This window comes from Limulus polyphemus, unplaced genomic scaffold (genome assembly GCF_000517525.1).
Source record: "Limulus polyphemus unplaced genomic scaffold, Limulus_polyphemus-2.1.2 Scaffold200, whole genome shotgun sequence".
Taxonomy (NCBI): Eukaryota; Metazoa; Arthropoda; class Merostomata; order Xiphosura; family Limulidae; genus Limulus; species Limulus polyphemus.
Genome location: NW_013665810.1, coordinates 570,572 through 581,790, shown reverse-complemented (window position 1 = coordinate 581,790; position 11,219 = coordinate 570,572). Strand labels below are relative to the sequence as shown.

Genomic DNA, 11,219 nt, shown 5'->3' with positions numbered 1-11,219 from the left:
ATTGTTATTGTAAATTGTACTGTTGTGTGTATATTAAAACGTATTTGTGTTAAAAACGAAAACTGAGTATCAATCTCTTGGCAAATATCGTAAAATGACTCATATATCAGCATATATTTAAATACTAAATCCAAAGTACAATTTAACTACTAAATTAACATTATCACTTAACTCAATTTCAGACCATTTCAAATTCTAATACGTAACAGTAATAAATTTGGGGCTGGTGTCCGAGATCTGAATCAGAGACAAAATTCAATCTAAATTAAAATTTAAATCACAATTGAATTTATATTTATCAGTGCCAAGAAGATTTGATCATGTCTGATTATCAAGATTTTCTTGTATCACCCTCCTTAGAACAACTAGAAAAATATAACAAAAATGAATTGCTCGAAATTGAAAATATTTTAGAACTACAAGTTAAAATGTCAATGAGAAAAAATAAACTAAAAAAGCGTATTATCGAAATACTTGTCGACGATGATTTGTTGCCTGAGGAAGCATTAGAGGAATACTCTAATGTACCCACTAGCAAATCGGGGTTGAGTGATAAAGATAAGTTAGAGATCCAGCTAAAATTATTAAGTGAACATGTATATGAAGTTTCGAATTTTTCTAGCTAAGCAACATTCTGCATGGATGTATGTCTGTCTGTCCCATCAGCTGTAAGAGCAACGGCTGCAACTGGCAACGTTTGATGTTGTAAAAGCGTTGGCAATTGAAGGGTGAGCATTCCTGTAGAAGTGTGGTAGAGGATTCATATGCTATATCCCGATACTATCACTCTGTCTGGAATGTACACATTAATAGCACTGCATTTGAATATAAATTGAAGTATATCTATTGATTTGACATTTAAATAATACGAATAGTAGATTCACATTTGTCTTATCATTTTGAGCCGTCATTTGATCAGATTGATAACTTTTCCATGTCTTATTACATTCTGTCCTTTGGTCAAGACAGGCGGAGGGGTAAGGTTATCTGCAAAATGGTCAGAAAAGAAAATTAAATGATGATAATGTATATAATTTGACACCACAGGTATCGATGTTCTTTACAAGTACCTAGAATGTAACATAGAAACTAAATGCCAGAATCAACATGAAACTGGCAATATCATGCAGTGATTTTTATTCATTTTTGTGACTGTTTTGCTTGCCAAATAATAAAATGGCTAAATGTTGTTTTACTGATTGCTGCTTGATAATCTCACATCCGTGCAAACATTTTGACCTATCATAAGCCTTAAATGGCCAGTTATTCATGCAATGATAATCGAAAACCCTTCAACTGGTACATTACTTGCTCGCATCGACCACCAGGGGATGCTGACAAATTGGCACGATATCAGAAAACGTTCGGCACTTAATATGTATAAGTATGCAAAGTCTCATCATCGTATATAAAAGTGTACAATCTTGCCAATTTGTTGTGCTTATTCGCTGGACTACAGGGAAACTAGCGATCTCAAGACACAGGCAAACGAACTATCCCACATTAAGGCCTCATTAGATCCTGTTGAAGATATCAAGGAATAATACCAAAATATTACGATAAATTGTTTTGGAAAGTTGAAAATAGTAACTTTTCAAACGGATAGAAGTTTTCAAGTTTAAAACAGCAACACAGAGAAAATAGCAAATGCAAGCATTAGATTACAATCGTCATTGGTAAATGTTCTATGCAGTTGTAACACTTGCTGAAGTAAACCCTAATACGCATGTAAATACTTGTAGAGCCGATTGGTGAAGTAACGCGCTTTTTCAGCTTGCGATACACTTTTAATGTCCCAACCTTTTTGCGGCGTATGTTAATAAGTCCGTATAGCAGGCCTATTGGCACCCACCCCCCGCTGACTAAGACAGACAGAAATCACTGTTATACTGTGTATCAAGGAGAAAATAAATCAAATTTTAAAAATTTATTAAATTGATGATAAATTTATATCACTAAATAAAAATTACTTAATAACTGCAAAAATCCGCGCACACAGTTTGGGAAGCACTGACCGAGGCTACTACGTTCGAAATTGAAAGTATACATGTAAGCCTTGTCACAATAAAATATATATGCTATGTCGAATATGATAAGCATCAGAATAAGGCACCAACTACGATGTTATATTTTGTAAAACAAAATAAATTTTAGACGCAAGTGTATACCTCCACCTTGAGGAAATATCCAGGACAGTAAATAACTGTTTCCAGCAAAATAAACTTGAAACGTTGACGTGGAATTCGACTTACACGAAATACCGTGTTGTGCAAACTGTGATACAAATATACACGTGCACGTAGATATTGATCTTGACCTTGGAAATATAACTTATAATACGAACTAGATGTTTAAAATACGTGTAAACCTTTACTTGAGGATTTAATGGGTAAAATAGAATGCCTTTAAAAAGTATATTTAGCCCTCGAATAATAAGTGTTTGGAGAATGGAGAGATTTTTAAGAAATAAATTATATTGCGTGAAATATTTTTTCTGTGAAAAAAATATGCCTTAAAAGGAGATGCAGTAAACTCAACAATCCTATTAAATTGATATAATTTGGCTTTTAGTTTTAGAACGTTTTGCTTCGGAGAACATTAAACAACTTACTATCTTAATGTTATTTCTTCATACTGTTAAATTACACATTTCCAGTGAAATTAGTCTGAAATCTAAAAATGGAACAGATAATTGTTAATTCAACAAAGCGATTCCTAATGCTGACAGAATTACTTTCTTTAATACTTCCTCAGAAGTATGATAAACAAATAGTGAATATATGAATTTTTTGTTAGCTTGAATGATGTCACTGTACAAATGTATATAAAATTTGAAGTCGTTATACTTCCCTTTTAAACAGGGAGTAGTATACCCATTCAGAACAATACACTTGCACGTGCCAATATATATATCTAAAAGGGGAAAAATCTCACCCTAACTAAAGAGAAATCTGCCTAGAATTTAAAATATGGAATGGAAGTTATTAGAACGTTTTCAAACCCCAGAGTCTTTTACTGTGACATGTGCCCATTAAGGGTGATCTTAAATGAGTTATTCATGCACTCATATCGGTTAAAAATATACTTTTTATGTGTACCCTTTTGAACAGAATAAACTAGCTATACAAATCTTATAAAACAAAATTTACTGAGTAAAGTTTTTAGAAAGAATAATATTGTATTGATGAAATGAATATGAAATTCTTAGTGTTTCAAAATAATACAATTTTTATATTTGTACAGAGAGAGAAACTTGGTCAACCAACAGAAGTTGTTAAAGTCTATGTGTACACACATACATCCAGATAACCCAGATACACTGTAGATAAGTAGGACATTTCTTTTGAACAGCTCACGTTGTTTTTTGAAGTAACACTACATATAAAACATGTGTAGCAGTATGATAACTCTTCCTATTAAATATGTTAATTTTCTGATGGGTTTGCTATGTGTTCACACGATAGGGAAGGGTCAAGATCTAATTATCTGAGAGCTTTGAAGCAAAATAGAAGAACGAGTTTTCCCAACTATAACAGTTATAAATTTGATAAGACAATAGCACACAAATAGTTGTAGCCATGAAGATAACACAGCTGGCATGTTTGAAAGAGGTCATGATAGCTACTTCTATGGTTAATTGAAGCAGATCTGTCTAATAAAATGTGGAAACTTCCTGTTTATATAGCCAAGTATAACTGATCCAAAAAATTAATAGCAGGAAACAAGGTTACAAAATCAAGATGACTTGACTTTAAACAATTAATAAAACAAGCAAAAGTATAAACAACTTAAATGCTTTTGTAATCTAATGACTGAAACATTACTAAGATTCCATATTACACCATTATAATGTTTTCCTCTTCCAAACCATATTTACTGACATCAGTCAATGTATTGTAGTAAAGCAATATAATTTATGATCTTCTCCTGCAACAATCATTTGCATGAAAGCTTGTAGGTGTTTAATACACAGATTACTGATGAAATTTAGCATATATGAATATGTGAAATTAAGAAAGGAAAGGAAATAATTACTGTGATCCTTTTCAATTAAGAAACATGAATAAACTGAGATTGAATTTATTTATCACATTCAAATAGTGTAGTAAAAACTAAAAACAAAAAAAACAAAGCATTAAATGTTTTACAATTCACTCAAAACTAATGGATAATTAAGTTATTATGAAGTTGAGCATAATAATTTAATATATATATATATACACACACAGAGTTCAAATGTTTTCATTTTAATGTTTAATGCATCATATATTTATTAAACAACAATCAAGAACATGCCAATTCTGTAGTTTTAATACTAATTTTTAGCCACAAGTGGTTATTTCAAATAAACAGATTCCTTTTATCACAAGTCTACACTTGAATATACACGCATTATTTGCTACAGATTTTAATTATGATAAACATTCATTTTTCTGAATAATTAATTATGGTCGACTTATATAGATTTATACATATTTGTGAATTTGCATCAACCTACCATTTTCTCAAGTATAAGTTTTGTTCTCTTGTTAAAACAAGGTTTGCTTGCATCTTGTTCATCAACAATTTATCTGTTATTTTGTTTTTTATGTTCTCCCAAATTTATATGGCATTCTTTATATCTTTGTAGTTTCATTATTTTATTTTTTTAGTTACTTCCAGTGAAAAAACTTTGTTATAACACCTAAAATTATAATAGTTTATTTTTTCAATAATTTATTCAAACATACAATTCAACATGTTATTGCATGTTTTTTAACTAAATTATATTGATTGAATAATGCATAAATACTTAAATAAAAAATATCATAGACTTATTATAGATAATCTCAACCACAATTTTAGACACTATCTTAATACAGCAGTATACATAATACATATGTTTAACAAGTTATAACAAATGATGTTCAATAATTAACAAATAAGTTCATCAATACAATAAAAAATCCTTATGGGTGTAACACAAATATATGTAACTACATATCTGGTCACTTGAGATCATGTTTTATGTTACAAGCTGTTTCGAGTAGGGTGGCAGTAGAAAATGGAATAGCCTAAATGGGCCAAAAGACTCATTGTTATCCCTTGGAAGTGAAATTATAAAAATAAAGGTTATTCTGTTAAAACTGTAATCAGTTGTTTTGCTGAAAAGTAAATCTAGATTTGGACTTCCAGAACTTATCATTACCTTTAACATTTAACACTTCATTTTTAACTTGATTGTTTCACTACTTAAACACTAAGCTATTTTATGTCTAATCCTTCAAATCTTTCTTAATAATTCAGTTTTTTAAACAGGTATCATTCTAATAGCTTACCTGTGAACTTTTTCCAGCAAGTTAACATTATTCCTGTAACTATGGGACAAACCCTATGCACCCTACTCTAAATAACATTTTACCAAAGTGTTAACAAGGTCACAACAACCTTGATCCTAATATTCAGTTTATATAAACAGGTCACAGAATCCTATTAGCTTTTTAGCTACTATTTTTTTTATTGGACTGAAGTTTTTCAAGCATTCATAAATAAATGAATTCTCTTCCTTTTCTGAAACCTCAATACCATCTCAACCAAGTATTTACCAATAAGTGCCACCATTCCCTATTTTTCAAAACTGGAACTCACTTTCCACATTCTTGCTGCTATAGACTGTGTTCATTCTCATAAGTTACAAATTCTCTACTGAATTATTCACCTTCTCCAAATTACAGAAATGTCCATTTATCACTCCCATTTGCTTTCTACTGCCAAATCCCAATTTCCTATCTAATCTTTAACTTTACCTCCAATTCCAAAGAATAGAAGTTAACAAGTCAACTTCACTGTGAACATTCACAAAGCAATCTAAAGGTCATGAAGCACATCTTTACATTAACATATTAAGAGGAAAAAACTGGCTTTTCTACAGTTGCATTTTCTCAGTGACATACTGAGTTTGAAACATTTTATGTGATAAAAAATAAATGTAAAACTTATAATAAAAACATTAATATCAAAAGAAAATTATTGTAAGCGTTAATACACTATATGCTATAATTTATCAATTTGATCTTTCTGGAAGAATATTAAACAGACACATCATTAGGATGGAAGCTGATTTAAAAAGTGAAGACATGCATTTGTTGTATGTATAATAATTAAAAGTGACTGGACTGAAGTATACCATATTGTTAGGGACATGATATAGTGCCTGGGGAAATATTTTTTTGTTGTTGTTTGAACTGAAAAAGCAAATAGTAAGGACTGAATTAGAATGGGTTATAAAGATAAACTATGGAAATCTAAAACAAAATTTGTTACTTTTAGATGAGTTAGTGTTTTGGCATTCACTGCATAAAAATTCATGTGTCAGTTTAATGAGCCACATACCCTACATTCACTTATCTCATTCCTAATGGACACTGGTTTAAAACTAGCTTTTGTCAAAAAATAAAACAATTTCTGAAATGCTTAAACAAAATCAACATAATTGGTCCTAATATATTACCATGCTGGTTTTAAATTTCAAAACATATATGGTACTTTCAGAGATAAGTTTTCAAATATCACATTTTATCTTTCAAAGAATATAACTCACATTGGTTGTATGCATTCCCAGTAACCAGGCAGCATTTAAACATAATTGAGAAAAACTACAATAATTTTTACAAAACAAAATAACAGTGGATTATAATACTGGAATTGCAGTGTAATCCAAGTATGTTAGAAATGTTATCAACACTGATAATAAAATCCCCATGACACATGAATGAGTCAATAAAAATACAGATACTCTAACTCAAGTTTATACCAAAATACTGTCGAAATAAAAATCAATTAGTCTACAAAATATGCGAATGGATTAAGTCCGAGTCCTTTTGTGAATGTTGTATATAGTACAATGCTTGAGCTGTAATCAAATTAACAACATGACACTAACAGGTTGTTCTCATTGTAATTGTCATGCAAATTATCATTTACATTACCTGTGAAAGAAAAAGCCTACCTAATTTCCCTCTAAGCTCAATATTTCCATAAATTATTCCCGATCACTTAAGAAACCTCAAGCAAGCAACATAAAAAACAACGCTTAGAAATATTTCTTGAGTTAACCGAGAAGTGGTGGACGCGAACACCTGAGCAGCGAACCTCAGAACAGATTTAACTTTAAGTTTAAAATTGTAACTACTTAATTTTTGTGAAATTGCTTCCTAGACTATTACTTAGACAGTAAAATAGGCTCATCTAATTTATCTGTTATTAACATGAATGTAAAAGTTTAAAATAAGTTTTCCTACCTCATTCAAAAATCCTTTGAAAAGAAAATATCGCTCCAACCTACTCTTCCATCTTAGTTACCTGTACAACCACCTGATGCACTGATCCTCGAGCAACAAGTATACGAGGTTACTCAAACTGGTAGCGTCCTCTCGTGTATAATTTCTCAGTACAAAGGTACCTGCTGCCCTCTATTATCAATAATCAATTTTATGACCTTTAGTATCTGTTTTCTGACGTTTTTACCACATTGGGTATGAACATAAATAAATATTGGCTGTATAAGTTTTCAGTAAGTCAAAATGCTGGAGTTTTATTCGTAAGATTTTAGAGCTTTTTCTTTTGTGGTTTTATCAGCAAAACGGGAACATAGGTTTTTAGCAATTGTTATATTTTGGTAACGATATTATTAGAGTAATGAATAATGTCATATTAATGTTCATGTTTTTGTTACAAACTATCACTGAGTGTCATAATCAAAACGAATGATGGCAAATCAAATAGTATTTAATATGTAAGTACACATGCATACAATTGCATATACACAATTTGAAATTATGCAAACATGTAATTGAAATTTGATTTTTTTTTTTTTTGTCCTAAATGACGGTGGACATATTTCAAAACCTAAAATCTTGTTTAAAAGAAAGACTCGCTATAACAAAGCCAAAATACCAACACTCTAGTATGTAGCAAGAGTAGTGTTACTTTCATTAATTTTTTAAATGTTATTAACTAATAGTGCAAGATGTTTCGGGCCTACTTATATAGTTGTCACTGTTAGATTAAAGCTAAGATTTCGTTGAAATTCATCATAGATATTAATAGTCTTCACTTTAAAAAATCTCCCCCTCATTTGTTCTTAAATTACTAATCTCAAAATATTTCCAGTTTTATATTTTAATAAAGCTCATAATGTATTTTTAACTCTCATGAATTACATAGTTGCAAAGTTACTGGAAATTGTTGTTTGTATATACAAGCCAACTTTGATACTAATGTCCGAATGTAATGTTCATATTACTAAATGTATAACTATTGGTCCTTTATCTATACTGCCACTAATGTGAAAAGGAAGTAATATAAAATTAAGTTCGGTTCGCTAAAGATTCGTCTGTAACATATATTTTAGTAATTTAATCTACTCTTTATAAGTGTTTTATCTAATAATATTATACACCGAGATTTATAAATTATTAGTTAACCGTAACTTTAATATTACAATAACGGTTTTTAGTACAATGATATTAAAGATGTAAAAACCTGATGAATACATTTTTAGTTCTTACAGCTAAAATGCGATGGGTGTTACTGAAAAAGCTGGAATAAAAATATTTAACCTATGGTTATTTTCCCATATTAGATTCTAGATGTCATAAATGTTATGTTTAATACATAGTTGAACACATGTCATTTTCGTCGAAAAGGCTTGTTTGCCTCCTATGATTTTCAAAGGTCTTGGAGTCATGTAATATTTATTGTAGCAGACGTTAGAAACACTTCACTATTCCAGAGTCAAACACAAATTTCACTTCCGACAATTTAGATTAACTAGATAAATATACTGCCATTGCAGAGGGTTTCTACCAGTGTGTTGCTGTCATTTAGATATATCACCAGGGTAATTACAATGTCCTTGTTTAATTATACTGAGTGTTACATTCCCACCAGGGCCATTTCTCAAATCTTAATTTAATGAATGAAAAATCAGTGTTGGGTGTTACTTCTTAACAAAACTTATCAATAGTATGTTGTAATCTTGGTAGTGCCCAGCAAGCAAGCCTATTGTGATCGACAATTACGTTATATTCTATTCACAAAATATTATTACGTTATTTATGTATTCTCAATTTTCTGCGTGAGATGTAGTTGTTTTGTGCTGTTGTGCATTAAGAGTAATAAGGCACAATCTAAATGCATGTGTATATGTAATTATTCAGGCGTTTTCCTATTGTGCAGTTGAAAAGTCACCTATATAAGTAAGTTCAAGTGGATAAATATTAAAAGAAAACATATTTATGATTATAAAATTCCATTCCAAATGTATTTATTAGAACATTCTTAATTTTTTGGATCATTTGTTACTAGGCCTGTATATATGAGGTGCAATAGGGCGTCATGTATCAAAAATTATAAAGCTAAAATATAATGTATTGTGCAGTTAAAAACATCCTTAAGAAAAGCTCTGTAATTATTTAACGTGTAGTGATAACGAAATATTTTAGAAATTTCCGAGGCAAAGTATGCAAGTACAAAAATAAACGTGTCTAATTTTTGATATCATTGGTTTATTATTGCAATAAATCACGCGCTTTCAGAATCTCGGTTATTAAATATTTTTAATCTAGTATTAATATACGTAGTATTATATAGTTTATACTATTGTCACTATCTGCGATAACCTGGAAGCTCAAACATGGAAATTTAAATTATCAGCAATGGTATTTGGCAGACGGTTTTCAATAGACGGGTAGCTTCACTTATTTATGGCTTAAAAATAGTGTCCTCTTTGTCTTTCTTATACTTTATCATAATCGAATTCAGCTAATTTTTCATGCCACGTTTTTATTTCGTCAAATCATCTTGCTAGAATTGGTCTTTCAGAATACTGATTCACGTCGATCATTTAAAATTATAACCACTTTGTATAGTTTACAGAATATTCAAGTTTGTAGGAATGTATGCAACATTTCTCATTTCTCGATATGTGAAAGTAGATTACCCATTATTTAATATAACGTAATCTTCAAGACCATAACGTACATTAATTCCCGCAGGAGTTGATTTATAATTTTATACAATGTTTAATATCAACTGTTAGTGATCCACATCACAAAATTAGGCATCGCATGTACAATTTATTCATGACAATTAGAGCATAAGAAAGAATCACACATTAAAGGTTTTATTCTAATTTGCCTAACGACAGCAAATGTATTTATGCGATTAAAATAAACCTTACCTTACTGTTTGTCATAAACACCGACGACGGCTGTATTCACGTTTTCTAAGATATCCTAATTTGATAAAAAAGGGGAGATATGACAAATCATTATAAAGTAAATAAAATTACTGAAGCACTGCTTGAAGACGCTTTGTTTATTTTTTCTGAATTATGCGCGAAGCTATATGACAGCTATCTGTGCTAGCCGTCCATAATTTAGCAGTGATAGACTACAAGGAGGGCAGCTGGTAACATCACCCACCGCCAACTCTTGAGTTATTCTTGTACCAACAAATAGTGGGATAGACCGTCACATTAAAATGGCCCCAAGGCTGAAATAGCGAACATGTTTGGTGACGGGGATTCGAACCCACGACTCGCCCTTTGCAAGACAAGCGCCCTAACCACAAGGGCATGCCACACCACTGACGAAGCTTTATGAATTTTGTAATACTATTCAGGACAATTTGTTTGGTTGACATTTTCATTCTTCTTTAAACTGTTTCAAAATATTCTGTGTTGACTTTTATTCTTTGATTTAAAAACGCATTTCATGAATAATCCCTGCATATATTTTTATTCTATGTATCGTTATCATACATCTTCATAATAATAAAAAAACATCCCTTTGCCCATCAATCAAATCATACAATAGTATACTTCAAGTAAATGTCTGTATTATACATGTTGAAACATATAACTTAGTTTCAGTTTATTATGATTTAAAACTTGTAAATGAAATAACAGCTCGTAAGAATGCCCCTTTGGGACGATATTCAAACTGGCATACAGCATGTTACTGCTTAACAAAACTTCTCCATCAAATCAAAGCTTTGCCGAATGGTTGTAAATATATGAGGTCCACTGGCCTAGTAGATATAACATCCAAGTTCAACAAGAAACAGTATTTGTTATGCAAATAACATGAGTACAGTAACCACAATTCTTTTCACCCTAGGGACAACTTTGCAAGGTTGATTAAATTACTAGAACAGAATGCAGGGGAAGTCTTGAA

At 30.7% G+C, this 11,219-nt stretch overlaps 1 protein-coding gene across 1 annotated transcript in view; it reads right to left on the bottom strand.

The window, feature by feature from the left end:
- The window catches only part of LOC106478328, a 209,921-nt gene extending 202,575 nt beyond the window's left edge, over positions 1 to 7,346 (bottom strand). Inside the window, exon 1 of the mRNA XM_022381933.1 lies at positions 7,281 to 7,346. The gene's annotated coding sequence lies outside the window, so the exon portion shown is untranslated. The remainder of the gene's footprint in view (positions 1 to 7,280) is intronic.
- Positions 7,347 to 11,219: the final 3,873 nt, after the last annotated feature.